General features: G+C 38.8%; 2 long non-coding RNA genes across 2 annotated transcripts; one reads left to right on the top strand and one right to left on the bottom strand.

The window, feature by feature from the left end:
* The first annotated feature begins 1,226 nt into the window (after positions 1 to 1,226).
* On the top strand, positions 1,227 to 7,256 carry LOC106952999 (uncharacterized). Its single transcript, XR_001426096.1, has 3 exons — positions 1,227 to 1,340; positions 6,770 to 6,981; positions 7,072 to 7,256. It is a non-coding gene; the product is annotated as an uncharacterized LOC106952999 (long non-coding RNA).
* Positions 7,257 to 7,331: 75 nt separating this feature from the next.
* LOC106953000 (uncharacterized) lies at positions 7,332 to 8,354 on the bottom strand. The gene is made up of 2 exons (XR_001426097.1): positions 8,266 to 8,354; positions 7,332 to 8,154 (listed from the first exon to the last, which is right to left on the bottom strand). It is a non-coding gene; the product is annotated as an uncharacterized LOC106953000 (long non-coding RNA).
* Between the last annotated feature and the right edge of the window lie 7,310 nt (positions 8,355 to 15,664).

Raw genomic sequence — 15,664 nt, 5'->3', positions numbered from 1 at the left:
TCCAAATCCACAGTATTCATTAACTGATTTGTAACAATCATTAAAAGGTGACACGGATCTTAAATTTACTAAAATATTGAAACTCTATCTTTGAATTTAAAAGCTGCTTCTTGAATGTGTTGTATGGTCAAAGAAACCTGACAATATTTCTGTCATATTTTGGGCATTTATGATCTCCTTTGAACAGTTGTAACATGTTTTATGCATTTTGTTCAATTCTACCACTACAACAAGCCCTTTAAATAGCAGTTCTCACCAGACTTCCTTTCTCTGTTAAAGCACTTGTACACTGCACAAACTATCTGATATAAATTACAGCACTTTTGTTGTCTTCGGACCCCAACAAGGATTGCTCGCATGAACAGCTGAAGTGGACATCGCCAAAAACACAGCATTTGATGTGAGAGGCCAGCTTGTCCGAGGCAGTTGCGTTTATTGCACACTCCTCTGGCACCTGCTGCTGTGCAGCCGGGCCTGCCAGGACACACATGCGAGCGCACTCACAGCCTCCTCCGCCCTCCTCTCTATTTAAGCCTCTAGCCACCCAAAATGACGGTCATTATCGCTCCTCGATTACATTCGCAGGACTCGGCTGCTGTTTCGCTGCTCCACCGCTGCATTGTGTAACTTCAGGAAATTCATCCAGCCGCTGAAAACACTTCGTTTACAGATGACCTGTCCCTTTATTGTTGATGAATGCTTTATTTGTGATTTTTGTAAACTGTAAGACACTGATTACTGTCGAGGTCACAGAAACAGATAGCAAATTATGAGAGCTGGTTTTTGTTGTCTTTCGCCGTTTGATTTGACATTCATTTAAACCCGTTGAGCTCTTATTGTTATCTCATCTGTTATGTTTAACATGTTTAACATGTTTTCCTCATTCATCTTTGCTCTTTTTCATTCTTGTGTCCATTTTTCCTATGTCTTCCGTATCCCTCTAAAACATTAATTTAGTTAGTTTTTCTTTAACGTAACAATTAGATTAATAATTAGGGCTGTATAACTATTTTAATTTTATTCCCAAATAATTAGAAAACAATCAACAAAAAACTACTACCATACCATATCTCTTTAAATAAATACAACATAGTGCCGTACAAAAATCAAAACAAAGAACAATTAGGAAATTGTAAGAAAATAGAAATTTAAGATGCACTTCGCTCATTTATTTCCACGGTAATTTAAAAGCAGAGAGGAATTCACACCAAATAGTATCTGGTGCAGAGACGGAAATGGGTGCTGCGGCTCCCTGTCTGTCTGTGAGACTTGCACAGCTGTGCTAAGTCACTTAGACGATAGCAAAGTGCTGAGTTGAAACAGGAGTCGTACGTTTGACGGTAAGATAATACATTTACAAAGTGGGAAAAAAATATTTTAGTTTCAGCCAGACTTAGTTTAGGTTTACATTCTGCCTTGTTACAAGCGACACCATCGAAAATACGCATCAAAACAAAGAGGTAGCAGGCTAGCGTTAGCTTGATACTGTAGCTAGTTGTACCGTATGAAAACATTGTGTGTGAGATGTGAGTGTATCAAATACTGTGTTCACGTTTGAGTGAGTTTAGATGTTTCTTTAGAACAAAGTTACACAGCTACATGTGTTTGAGATCAAGTTCTGGTGACTAAAGCAGCTTTATGAACCAAGTTAGCCACACACTGGACCAGAAAGTAGAGAAACATGAGCTAACGTGAACAGTAGATAGTCATTATGAAACACAATCACACAGTTGTTGACCACTTCAGATGAAATAAGAATTTAGAAGTATATCTGAATTAGTAAAAAATAACTTCTTACTGTATGAGAGATACTTTATTTAAAGTAATGACAGATATATTACCAAAATGTTTGGCTCAATATGTCTCCTCAAAAAAATCTGAATGGAAAAAATAACACATTTTCACTGGGCCCTTTTTTTTTTACTACTTTAATGAATAAATACAGTGTTTCCAAAAATTAATGATTGATAATTGTGATTGCAATATTGACCAAAATATTTATAGTTATGTTACACTTAGTTACATTTTATGTTGCAGAACTTTAATTAGGAATGTCTTTTCATTACACATAAATACATCATATTTAAGAAATAAAAATGTTACTGAATCATTTCAGTAGCTTAGTTCAGCCAGGAGAAATTCTATTTATTTTATTTTATTTTTTTACACACAGATAGATGTTTTCAAGGCTTTATTAATTCAGAGTTTTTACATTTAAGATTACAATATAAAACAGAATTGTGGGCCTAATGAAAAGTATGATTATTACCTGACTAGGTTATTTTTAGAAAGTACTTTCAACGAGCCTCATCAGAAACACAAATTCCAGTTTCTTGAATGTGACCATATGTTGTGGTTTACAGAAACTTTTGATTCGTCCCAAATTAACCATGCTTGCATATTTTGTTGCTACGTTCTCAAACCAAAGTAAAAACAGCAACTGAATCTTGTTGAATACATAAAATATTTGCTTTTTTTTATTGAATTCCTTCAGCTTTTTTCCTCGTTCTCCTTCGCCACTAAGCTACCATTAAGAACTTCTTGTTCTCCCTCTGTTTTTTTTGTCTACCCTCACTCTCCTCTTCAACCATACCAACACGCCGCGCGCCATCCTCTCCTGTGGTGAAATGTTGTGATGCCGTTCCTCCGACATCTTCCCCCTCTTCGCTCCACCAGCCTTATTCCGCTCTTTCAGTAATCAAGGCCAGATGGAGGCAGAGATGGAGTGATGCGGGGAGGGAGGATTGGGTTTGGTCCTAGCAGTGTCTTAGAACGTGGTGAGCTGTCAGCCCTGCAGGGAGAGGAAAATTCTCCGGCAATAAAATACGGATTTATCACCACTCTACCATGGAGAGAGAAAGAGGGAGGGAGAAAGAGAGACAGACGTAGGGAGAGAGAAAGAGGTAGAAAAACGAACAAAGAAATTGGGTAGGAACTGGTGATGTGGGGGAGAGAAGAATATAGAGGTTTCGATGGAGAGACCCACAACTGATAGAAGACTCATCATCGAAGAGACAGACTAAAGAAGCAGAGAGGAGAAACTCAATGAAGGACGTTTGTAGCTGGAAAAGCCTCGACGCAGAAGACAAGACGGGGGGATAAAAATCGAAGAAGACAGTTGCGTGAAGACACCCACAGCTCATCTGCTCGTTCTAAAGCGGCCTGACAAATTCCCTCCCACCATCTGCACGATCCGGGGAGACGAGCGTCTGTCCAGAAACCGATGCCCAGTCGCTTTCAAGGGATGTGATGTCAAGCAAAGAGAGTCCACCTCCCCACTGGGTCAAATGAACCTGCTAAAATAACTGCTCTCCACAATCGACTGTGTAATTGAAACCAGAATGTGCGGGATTTGATAAATTGCTTGACCCCGCTGGAATGTTAAGGTCATAAATTTGTAGTGTGTTTCGGTGGTGCTGAGATGTGCAGGCTTGTACATTAAGAATGCTGGTGTGTGTCTGAAATTCACAGGAAAAGGGGCTGTGTGTGTTTTATTCATTCAAAAAAAAAGAAAAAAAAGAAAGGAACAGTCCTGCAAAGAGAGCGTAGAAATGCCGGCGCACTTAATGCGGAACGTTCAGCCATGCACGCTCCTTAGCAACCCACGAGTTCACAAGCTGTACTAACACCATGCGCCACATTTTCCTTCACGCTGACAATAGAACCAGTAATTGGTTCTTTATCCAACATCTGTGAGGGCTTACCTTAAATATGTGTTGGGGATACACAGCCACTAAGGCGAAAAATAGATCTGAAGCTTGGCAAAAAAAATAGTCTAGATAATTCTTGAAGACTGATATGAGAAGTTGGACTTCTTTTGTTTCCAAAAAAAAAGGACGTTTTCAATTTGGTCAAACATTTAGTAATTTAGTATTGATATTTTTGATTTGTTCAGATATATTTTTAATGGTTTCTGTGAATGGCACATGACATGTTGCAACTTTAAAATATACCTCAGATCACACGTTTCCATTACAAGACTGTCCACTAAATGGCAGCCATCTTGAATGTTTTTGCACTTCTAAATACTCCTCTATTCAAATAATCTGTTGGTTTGATACAAATTTACTTATATAGCAACTATAAAAAAGTTGGAAAAAAAAATGATTGATTTTTTTATTACTATAAAACAAATTGTCATGGTTTGTAAGCTTTTGATGTCATATTGACAAATTTGTTAGGAACTTCAAACCTGGGCACATATTTGTCATCCAAATTAACAATAGCCCTAAGCATACCACCACATTAATTACCAACAAAGTTATTTTAACCCAACTGACTTTAAACAGAAAAGTATTATCTGATTTAATGTCAAACATTTAAAAAACAAGAGTCTTGTTATGCAGTGCATGCAACTGTCTTGCCTAGGTGTAAACCTCAAAGCTTAATCGGACCAAGTTGCATCTGTCATGGGACATCTGTGGTTGGCTGAATGACTGATTGTAGGATTAATTGCTTTGGAGTCCACAGACTTGATCAAATACTATGCAAATAAAGGCTATTTTCCATATCACATGTACGTCATATTTCTAAAATATGGCGTCACGATGTTAGTTTTATTTCCTGGTTTGTTTTTGGGACTCTATATAAAATACCCATTTCTGCCTTCAGGAGGTAAAAGGTGAATTAGTTCCCACTTGTTAGTCAGGGAAGGAAGAAGGCAGCTGAAAAGCAAAAACTGTGGGGCCAACAAGTCGCAGTCATCATCTTTGTGTGCATTTTCTTTGTTCAACAAACGTTTTAGAACAGTAAAGTACTGAGCCGAAGCCTTCAGTCCTTCTTCACATCTAACAAACTGGCTTGGCATGTTTTAAAGTTTTCTTGAGCAATAGTTTTCATGGCTGTCTAAACGATTGTTACAGTTTTGCTTTAGAAAATGTTTTTGGTTACTTTCAGTAAAAGCATTTTATCACTTTAGAATTTGTTGGGTTTAAGTTTCTCAACTATCACCACCAAAATGCCCCCCAAAAAACTTTTATTTTTCCGATTTCTTAGAAGCAGCAGCTTCTAAAGACGCAGTTTCTTTACAGCATCATCCAACAATAATCACACCTCCGCAACTTCTTCTAGTTCAGTTTTTTTTAACAACGTGGTTACCTGGGAGACAAGGTTTGATGTTTTTTTTTTCTTTTCAATGCATAAACTGTACATTTTTATTTATTTTCCCAATCACCCAAAAAATCCAATCCAACTATTTTTCTTCAGAAAAGCAAAATGGAGTCCACCAGAGTGTAATTTAGTCTCCGCTTAATAATCTTTGTAAAGTACAGAGAGGTTTGTGAACAAACCCCTTCACAGTGGGGATTTTTTTTCACATTCTACAAAATAAAACTGAAGTTTCTGGAATAAAAAGCTACAAATGCAAGAGACCAACATGCAAACAGCACACAAGAAGGCCCCCGCCTGATATTTGACCCCTGGACTTTCTTGCTGTGAGGCAAAAGTGTTAACCACTGCGCCCTTGTGTGCCCTCACTTATAATATACTTACTTAAAAATCTGATATACGGTAAGAACACAAATTGAACTTAAAGGTGAAAAGACCGTCGTAAATTCTACTTTGCCAGTCTGACAACAACCTGAGCTCAGAACGGAGCAACGTAGCCGTAAAACCCTCACGGAGTTTCTCGTTTTTTTTTTTTAATTCAGACTCGCCTGATGTATATTTGAATTTGTCTCCAAGTGACTGCGTCTGAACTCGGAGAGCCGGAGTGCAAAGAGGGGTCAGCAGAACGTAAACAGAGACCTCCACACGATTTACGATGTTTTCTGGCTGCTAAAATGAGGGGTCTGCACATTCTCACAATCATAACAGCTTCTTGCAGCTTTTCAATCAACCTGACTTGGGTTGACATTGTTTTTGTGTTTGGGTTTTCCACCTTTAATTTTCCCGTCTTGTCATCTGTGCTGCATTTCTGACGTCTGTTTGTAGCTTTAATCATGTCGCTGCCTCGTAATTTAATTTGTCTTACTGTGACAGTAATGGAGTCCACCAGAGAGTAATTCGGACTCTTCAGTATTGTCTGGGTCGTCTTTTGGTTATAACCAGGAGAACTTATTGTTTCACTTTCCTCCTCTGTTTTTCTTGGTACTATTTAAACCAGAGGTGTGTAAAGTGTGGCCCGGGGACCATTTGTGGCCCTTGAAATAATTTTGTTTGGCCCCCCGACCACAAGTCAAGAATGGTAAAAATTTGGCCAACAAAGTAGAAAACAATTAATGACCAAAAATATATGTATATTTTTTCCAATAAAGCAACGTTTATGTTTTGGATCTTTAACAATATACAGATTTCACCAAAAAAAATAAATATATATACATATATATATATTAGCTGGTTTAAAAAAAAAAAGCAGACTAATTTTTAATATAATAAATTTGGTGGCCTGCCAGTAGTTTAAATTTGTCAGCTTTGGCCCTCAGGGTAAGAAGTTTGGACACCCCTGCCTTAAGCCCAACATTGTGTCTCGGGGAAACCCTGTCACACATGTGGACATCTGGTTCAACATTAGAGATCATTCATCCCAACAGCATTAAACCCCCACCCAGCCTCACCGCTCTACTCCAAATCCTGCGCCTGTTGACAGTCGTTACCTGTGCCCCAGAGGGCCCTCGCTGCCCCGCGATAAAACGACCTCTGCACGGAGCCAGACACATAAATATTTCTTTTTCTATTTTCCAAAATAGCTTTTAATTTTACAAGTTTTATGGCCCGAATATTAAGTGCATATGTTTTACAAGACACCGTGTCCTCTCTCTCACCCCTTTAGGTTCACTTTGGGAGTTTTCGTCTTCAGTCATCTGAAGGGAAAAAAAAGGGGAGGAAAGTGAAAGGCATAAAGTGATGAGGTTACTCAGGAGTTTTCTGCTCATTTCTCCACAGATCCACATGTTTCACTGAAATCCTTGCAGGAAAGCTGATCACAGAAAGCAGTTTAGTGTTCCTGCTTTAAGTTCTTGTGTTTTAATGCTTTCATAAAAAGTATGTTTTTCTTTTGCACACAATACATTTCGTGTGAGTTTGGCAGCTATGAAGGGTATCAATTTTTATGTGCATCTGTTTTGTTTTTAGGAATACTTTTCCCATGCCATGAACACAATGGACCGGAGCCCAAGGGATTTAATACTTTAAAAGTGAATTGTGAAAAAACGCCAAAGTGCTCAAGATCTCAAGCCAAATTTTATAAGGCCACGGTATGGTCATCTTCTGTGAAGCTCATCTATGACATTTTTAATAAACCCTGACTTATGATTTTATCTGTACCCAGAATATTTCAGTAGCTAATTCACTAAATATTTGTACATTTGTAACTGGAATGACAATAAGGAGCCACAGAAGAGAACAAACTTTACTGACTGATAAGTTTGGAGTTTCAGTATTAATAGAAGGAAACATGACCCACTGATTGGTATTAACTGAAAACAAAAACTAAGTTAAGGAGCAAGTATTGACATATTTGTTTAAACCCACCGTGTCATGACAGTGTAATATGGAGACCTGTGAATAGATCACCACTCCTCCCAATGATACCATTGGCATCTGAAACCATCAATGGAGAAACAGAAAAATGTCCAGCTGGATAATTAAGACAAAAGTGGCCAAATCGTTGGTGGCCATGCCAACTAGCCTGAGCAGTTATGATGGACAATACCATCAGGAAGAAGCCGTTAGCATAGCAAGGGCAAGGGTGTTAGCATATGTTTCTGACCATGATTGACAGCACAGAGGCCCTCCCTCTGGCTCTGATTGGTTGTTTCTAATTAGCACTGGGAGAAGCCAGAGGAGCATGATTGGGAGTAGTGTCATATTACTGGCACAATATGGTGATAGATTCAATAGATAGAAAAATATTTGATAAAAAGCTACACAATGCAGCTTTACATAAGTGTCAAGTACATGATGAAACCAGTTAAATAGCTATACTGTCTCACTTTAGAGCACTTTAAAAAAAAGTCAGAAGTTGTCTGAGGCCAAACCATGTTAGGCAGACCTTTAAAAAATAAAATAAAATAAGGACTTGATGGAGATGAGGGGAGGAGATGCAGGTGCTCAAGTCCCATCTTCCTGATGGGAAAACTGTACGAAAGGAGAGTGGCGACACAGGAGAGTCCTCCAAGGGTGAGCAGCTTCACACACACAAACGTTAAGACAATCCTGATCAGACAGACGACAGGCATAAGAAGCAGAATAAATCAAAAAGAATCCACAGGGCAGCAGTCAGAGTCCTGAGAAATAAGATGTTTCAGCACAAAAAGGATTACTCACATTATGAGGGAGGAGACAGAAGTAGGTCAGGTACACTATAAGGACCACATACCACTCACAGGCTGTGCCTGGAATAACAACAAACCATCTCAAACTGAGTGACTGAAGACCAGGTGTTTAAATAGGGAGCAGCACAGGTGAGGGCAATGAGCTGATCAGCAGGACAGGGAGGAGCAGCGAGCAGCGAAGCAGCAGAGCCGCACGTACATGTTAGCAAACACCAATAATGACATCCTGACTGGCTCAAAACAAAGGGGACATTCTGGAGTGGCTTTGTCTAAAAGTTTGAACTTAAATCCAATTAAAATGGATTAAAAGTGGATGAATTAAAACAATTCTGCAAATAAGTTTGGACTGTAATTCAGCTACAGCAATATATAAATGTATTTCAGCTATGATGATTTTCCACTTACAGGTGATGAAAACAAGACATTTAAATTAAAAATATCACAACAGAACAACAGAAAACTTTTTAAAAACAGAAATGTGAGCTTACTGAAACCTGCTTAAAGGTTATTTTCAAAAAGGTGCTTTCAGTCTCCCTCATTTGAACTCATATTCTCATTTTCTGAATGTGACAGTATAAAAGTCAGACTGTTCTCAGAACAATTTAAAAAAATCAAAACTCCTAATCCGTGACTATAACTCAATAAGAATTTGAAATGAGAGACAAAATGTCTTGAAGAGAAAGAAAAGAAGACCAGCTGCGTTTTAGTCAAACACAGATGAGTAACGACCTTTTGCTGCTACTGTTGGTGGTTAATAAACGGAATTGAATGTGACTGGAAGAAATGCAAACTCAGACAGTAGCTGTGCTTCTATTGACCATATAATTGTGCAAATTGGTTTTACCGAAATAAATTAGCTCAATGGAAACGCGCCAATTTAGAAAAACTTGGATAAAAAGTTTTTGCGCTATGATGATGATGTGATTTCTTGGCTAGATTGAAATTTGTTTATTTCGCAAAACAAATTCAAATTCAAAAATATTTTATTGAAAACTCAGACAGAAACACTTTTTTTCACATCACACGAGTCACCTGATCAACAGCCAGATGTTACTTCCCACGAAGACTACAGGAATGTAGGTAGGCATGTTTTTTAATGACTTATGGCGAAAACACGAATTTACCCCTATTAATTTCTTTTTCATAAACGTTGTAATTACTATTTTTTTTTTCTTTTTTTACATTAGCTGAATATCGACAAAGTGTTGCACCCTAGTGAAGTTAGAAAGACATCCTCTCGTGATTTTACATTTGTGGTAACTGACCTATTAGTGTCTAAAACTTTGTTTTTACTGTTTCCCCCCCCCCCAAGTAAAATGACATCAGTCCTCTGACTTGAAAAAGCCTCTCTGAAAAAAAAGCCCATCTATTTACTTGAAATACAGAAAAGCTTATTTATAAAATAACATGATTTAAACTTCCAACAGCAGCATTAATAACAGGAACACCAAAGTGGTCTGTCTTCGAGGAATGCTCCATGGGTTTCTCAGCCTAAACACAGAATGATTAAATATTTACAGATCACATCTGGAAGATAATGTGCATAATAAATATGAATCACGAAAAAAATAATAGAGTTTAGTCTGATGCAAACCTTAATTCTTAAATTTGAGGAATTTGCCTGACAGTTGGAGCTTTTTATAAGCTGAATTTACATCAACATTTAGATCACAAACAGGAGTTAGGAAACAATGCGCCACAGATACCACAACGGGAATAAATCGAGGCACATCACTCCTTGATCCCCGTGTTTCCCACAGTGAACGGCCTCATTGATTTTTCTAATTGCCAAAGCAGATATTACCAGTTTCGGCTCTGCGTGAGTTGAGACGCAGAGCTGTAAATCCCTCCGAATCTACACCCGGCAGGCTTGCATCACTCTGCGTCCGCCCCGCTCAGACTCGGCTCCGGCGGCGACATGAGTTACAACGCTCCGTCCCGCCAGGATTTATCACTGTGGCGTTCGGCAGATCTGGATGGAGGGAGAGGCTTCAGGAGGAAAATTGATCCATCATGTTACCGTGGCAGAAGAGAGGACGTTTTCAGGGATTCGCTGAATTTCTCAAAGAAAAAGAAAAAAAAAGAAAACTGTTTCTTTTATATATATATATATATATATATATATATATATACAAGTAATCTCAAGTTTTCTGCATTTACGAGAGACAGACTGATGAACTTTTATTTTTCTTTTACGAGGCAGGTGTTTTTAAATGTGGTACATAAATTTTAGAAGTTTAGGGAGGACTCCCACTGAAGTTTTTTGTGCGATCGTTTTTTTGCAGATGGTGGGACTAGAGAATGATGAAAGAAACGAGAGGGAGGCGCTAAGAAGTCTCTCATCTGATGTATCATCTGTTCTTTTTCCTCTTTTTTGCTATAAACAAAAACCACAATAACAGTAATTCAGTCAACAGGGTCCACACACATCTGCTGCTCCAACCAGATGCTGCTGACTTATTTATATTTTTCCAGGTGGCCTTTTAGATAACTGCGGGGAAAAATGGTTTGGAATTAACTAAATAAAATCTCTGTAAACCTTTGTGGATTTTTGGAAACATAATAAACTTAAACACTTTATCTGTGGATGTTCTCTTGACGTTCTCTCATGTTATTTCATCTGGATTTTTCTCATGGATTCTCAGTTTTGGTCCAAAGCCCAAATCACTGCAGCAGAAGCCTACAGTTAAAGCTTTCATGTATTTCTTCAGTATTTGGTAGAATTTGTCTTTGAGAAGCTTTTCATAATAGTTTGAAGGAATTTTGGTCAATTTTTCCTGAGATTCTTGGTATCACTGAGTCTGGGTTGTCAGCAATCTTACTTGCACACACATTTCTACATCCACTAGCAAGTTTTCCGTGAGATCAGACCTTTATGATTGGCACTCCAAGCATTGGCTTTGTTGTTATTTGTAGTCAATTTGAGGTTGTGGCTTAGGGTCATCGTCCATTTGTAAGACCCAGAATTTAAATTTCCATTATGTTTGTTTGTAGTGTCCAGAATCTCAGAGGTTATGCAATTGAAAAGTGAAGCAGGTTTTACTGACAACAAAATGTCTTTGCCTTCATATGCAGTCCTGCTCGATTCTCATCTCCCTTCAGTGCTCTATCTGGGTTTCTCCCATTGAATTCAATTCCTTTGGTAGAACTTCAACTGGGCCAATCAGTGAACAGAGGAAGTTGTGAATGATCACATTGATTTCCTGAGCTGTTTCAGAATTGAAGTCATAGTTATTGCAGTGGCAGTTGAGAAAGTGAGCGAAAACCTTCAGTCCGCGTTGGCCACACATCCAAACATTGAAAAGTTAAAGACATTTTATTGCTGACAAATACGCCATTGCTTTTGCCAGTTACCATAAGCAGTACTGATGCCACATCTTTGTGTCCCATCTGGAGGGGAGCGGAGCGTCTTGTCAGGCTTTTTCCAGATGTTTTAGGGGAGTTAGGAACAGAAAGACTGGCATTCTGGCAGAGAGGCGTGAAGGGGTTTGGGAAGTTGGCCAGGGGCCCTTCCCTCTACGGAGACAAACTGATGTCAAGTTTCTGGATCCAGAAGGGCTTAAGTGAGTGTTTGTTCTTCACATGGAAGAGACCAGGACAAAGCAGCATGAGGTTGTCCTCCTGAGGAGATGGCTAATCAGTTTTGCCTTGTCTGAGTAGAGGCTCAGGATCAGGTGAGAAAACTGTTATTGTTGTTAAGCAGCTTTCAGCTACATCTGAGATATATTTCCATAAACAGATAGTTGTTAGAATGTCGCTTCAGTCAAAAAAATCCAGCTAAAAGCAATGCACTCAGGTATACTCTTAGAACTATTTGTATAGCTTTTTATTTCTCTAACTTGTGTTTTAATCGATCATATGTGTAATCTTTCCACATCTCTGTCAGAAACTCTTTGTTCTTTTCTGAACCGCTGGTCAACGGACCATAGATCCGTCCACCTCTGTGTTTTAACGAGCCTCTCCGTCCATAATGCCATATAACACACACACTTTGTGTTTGATCGGTAGACATAAACATCCGCTGCGGCTGCAGCGCGGTCTAAAAGCCCGGCCACAATCCACGACCACCGTTACGCCATGAGCGACGAAGGCCAAGGTCTTCGGCGAGAGGGGAGAACAATAGCGAGAGAAATATGTGGAGCACTTGTCACCGTTGGTCTGACAGTTTGATCGGTTAATAAAACAGGAAGAAACAGGGTTCTCTGGTCGCAGTGACTTTGCGTTGTGTTTGTTTTATGAACCCATGTGAAACATTACTCAGCATCGTTATTTACTGTTGCTCATTTGCTTTGTGATTAGAATTTACAAAGATGACAAAAGGAGACCAGAATCCAGCTGAAATGTAAAACCTCAGCTGGAAAAAAGTACCGGCAGAGTTCAGACACGGGTCGGAACAGAACAGAAACCCACATTTGCAGTGTTTCATTGCTCTGTATGAGCAAAATGTCTTTTACCGGCTGACAGTAGATCTGTGGTGAACTGAGACCTTCCCAACCTGCTGAGATGTTCTTACATTGTGGGTCAGAAGTTTACATACACTCATTATCAGCATTCATTTCCTTTTGATTTTGGTCTTACAACCTCAGTGAATAAAACTCTGGTTCAGAAGTTTAAATTGATTGTAATTTGTTTTTTTTTTGTTTTTTTTTATCCAACTACAGTGATGTGAAAAAGTATTTTCACCTTGGGCAAAGTTGGCTTAGATTTTTGACGGGTTTTCTCTCAGTTCAAAACTACATTATTTTTTTTCCAAGTTATTTCTGTTGATTTTAAAATTGTTTGATTATCTGAACATTTCAACCTCTGAGGTGAAAATGCTTTCTCATGATTTGGATGTGGATTCCTCTAAAAGGTCCTTTAGCAGAAACTGTGGAGTTGATTTGAAGTGGCTGGTTTCCAGACATGCACTCAGCTTTGAATTCATTCATTTGTGGAGTTTCGGTAAGGGCCTTCATCAGGTCCAGAAACAGTTTTGATTTCCTTGGCCTCAATGTCCTGTTGGAATATCCAGTTGTATCCAGGTTTTATCAGTCCTGCTCACATTTGAGGGACAGTTGAAGAATTTCCAGATGGGTTTCCTCTTAAAATATAAGATCTGATCATTCAGTGAGACGTTTTAAAATAATAGTGAGGTCCTCCATTAGTGTGATAACAATTGAAAATGCATGGTGTGACCAAGAGGTCTGGAGAAGTCTCCACATTCTTGAACTCTTCACCTGTGCCTGAACCGTCCTGAATTCAGACATATTAAAGGGGCAGTACCCCATTTTATAGCACAATAAGTCATACAGCATGTTTGTAGCAACTGAAGGTAACATATTTTCTTAATATGTTACCTTCATACAGTTTGTTATAAAAAAACTGTATGACTTACAAGAAATCTGACTTTGTAATTTAATTACTTGAAATTGGGCCTCTGTTTCTTTAAAAACTTTTGCTCTTTTTTAAACACTGCCTCCAGGAAGTCATCGCAACATTTAACAAAATTTTACCAGCGTTGCACTGAGAAGTAGCTTGTATAATGAGCTGAGGAGATGCTCAGTTCCACCAGGTACTTCCTAATTGCTGCTAGCTAGTCTGAAGGAGCTGAGTGGGGGAGTCGCGAGGGAGGGGTGCAAAGTTCTGACAGAGGTGGGAGGGATTAACATCTTAAGTCAGCACCAACTAATAGGGTCTCATCTTACATTTTTCCTCTTCAGGCCCTGCCCACAATTTTCATCTCTCAAAACTCTGAGTTAAATTAAAAAGATGGAGCATTGAAACCAGAAGTTTTCTGACATGCGCAAATCAAAGTTTCTGTTCTGCAAATAACGTTTTCTCTCTACGACAAAAAATAAGTGATTTGATTAAAAAATAGACAAACATTTATATGAAAAAAAACTATTTAATTTCAATTCTAAAAGTTTTGATCACATTTTTTTTTATTGAAATTACTTTTTTGTAGACAAATTTCCCTCCATCCATACCACAACAAATCTTTATATAGACAGACAGAAGGAATATTTATCTTGTTTGCCTAAAAAGAATGGATTTAGTTTATTTATTGTTTTAAAACTTTAATGGTAATTATGACTTTTGCTGTTCTGAAATAAACAAGTAAACATCAGTAAGATTGTCGGTGGCATTGGTTGTGGTGCTCATCAGACGTGACGTTGACACGTTGAGTTGCCATCAGATTACTGGAAATCTGAGCAGATCTTGGCCAGCTGCTGTCCTAACGCCGCTCATTCATCACGCGCACCGCTCTGTCTGCCTGTTCAACACTTCTTGGGGAAACTTCACAATCTCTCGGTCCTTTGTGGCATTTTGTCCTTGGAACTATTGTGAGGAAAATCCAGCCTCATTGGGCTGTGTGTTTGATGGCGTTCAAACTAAAGCAAACAGACGGAGCAGTGGAGTAAAATGTCTGCTTTGGAATAGGATAGGAGAGTACATGGAGTGCTGTAATGTGGCAAACAGATGTCTTTTTCCAAAAAAAAAAAAAAAACTCATTCCAGTACAGTACAGTTTGCTGGTTTTGACAGTATCTATTACCTAGTTTGACAAAAAGTTTTATCATCCTGGATAACTATTTGACCAATCACATGGCAGTAGCTCTCTGCTGTAAGGTTCCCAGCCTGGACCTACAGAGGGCCTACATGGAAGATAGAACATACCTCCAGGGATCCAAATTGTCATTATGCCATCCAAATATAGCTACAAAGGAAAGTCTTATCCTGATGAAAACTGTGTATGATACCCCAGTAAATTATATAGTAGGGTGCCCCATTGTTGACTCATGGTTGCTAAAAATCTTACCAGACTGACTGATTTTAGTGACATAGTGGGTGTAAAATATTGAATAAAATGTTGTGCCACATGACTGGCTTTTATTGTCACTCTTATATTTAACTTTATGACACACAAAACTACAAATGAATTGTCCTTATTGTATCCAGGTGCATTCTGGGTAAAGCTTGTCACCAACGTCATCATAAGTCACTTGGCAACAAATGGCAAACTATCTAGAGCTACGGAACGTTAACATGTTTTGAATTTGCGTTGTTTCATCATTAGTGACCAGTAGCCTGATGTTAATGTTATTCTCTTGGTTTGTTGTACTTCATGTCAGATGGATTTCAGAATGACATAGTCGCTCTCTGTGGTGATGAAACTTGTTAGCTCCGCTGTTGCGGGCATGTCCATGTTGAAAAGTTAAATTATCATGAGCTTTATTATTTGGGCCCGGTCATTAGCCCCGCCCCCGGTCATTAGCCCCGCCCCCGGTCATTAGCCCCGCCCCCCGGCCGACGCCGTCTTGTTCCGCTACTGCGTCACATGTTTGCCTGAGGAGCAGGCAGCAGTATGGCATCTTGTCTGGAGCTTATTATAACAAGGTAAGTTCCATGTTA

The sequence above is a fragment of the Poecilia latipinna genome, unplaced genomic scaffold (genome assembly GCF_001443285.1).
Source record: "Poecilia latipinna isolate Pla-1442-1.1 unplaced genomic scaffold, P_latipinna-1.0 Scaffold554, whole genome shotgun sequence".
Taxonomy (NCBI): Eukaryota; Metazoa; Chordata; class Actinopteri; order Cyprinodontiformes; family Poeciliidae; genus Poecilia; species Poecilia latipinna.
This window is presented reverse-complemented; position numbering and strand designations above follow the sequence as displayed.